This window comes from Penaeus monodon, chromosome 33, assembly GCF_015228065.2.
Source record: "Penaeus monodon isolate SGIC_2016 chromosome 33, NSTDA_Pmon_1, whole genome shotgun sequence".
NCBI lineage: Eukaryota > Metazoa > Arthropoda > Malacostraca > Decapoda > Penaeidae > Penaeus > Penaeus monodon.
In genome coordinates this window covers 8,065,122-8,065,571 of record NC_051418.1, presented here as the reverse complement: position 1 = coordinate 8,065,571, position 450 = coordinate 8,065,122, and the positions used below count along the sequence as shown (strand labels likewise).

At 49.1% G+C, this 450-nt stretch overlaps 1 protein-coding gene across 1 annotated transcript in view; it reads right to left on the bottom strand.

Annotated features, from left to right (window-relative positions):
* Positions 1-450, bottom strand: part of LOC119593976 (equilibrative nucleoside transporter 1-like) — a 248,852-nt gene that overhangs the window by 79,962 nt on the left and 168,440 nt on the right. The gene's annotated exons all lie outside the window — the stretch shown is intronic.

Below are 450 nucleotides of genomic sequence, written 5' to 3'. Positions count from 1 at the left end.
GCCATTGCATCATGATGTACGTCGGACTTCCCAGGGTCACGTGGAGGTTGTCGGAAGCCGCTTACATCATCAACATAAAACCCATGTTTGTGAATTTAAGTAAATATCAGCCTTCAATTTGTCCCGCGCTCATCTCTCTCCCGCCAGAAAAGGTCAGGGTCCCGCTAGTCATACGGTCACTCCTCGTAACGCAATGGTCACCGCGCTGTATCAAGGTCAGGAAGAGGGTCCCCTTTTCCCAACTTCTGCGGTCACTTTTTCCACCGCGAAGTCACCTTTTCCCTCCCCAGCGTAAAGGTCAGCCCGTTAGAAGGTCACTCCGTAAGCGCTTCCAAATTTCAATCAAGCCCGAGAATGCACCATGCACTCACGCTTCACTGCGCACGAACACTGGCTAGTGAGAAGCTTTTTTTTTTTTTTAAATACAAGTCATGAAGCGTGGAAGTATTT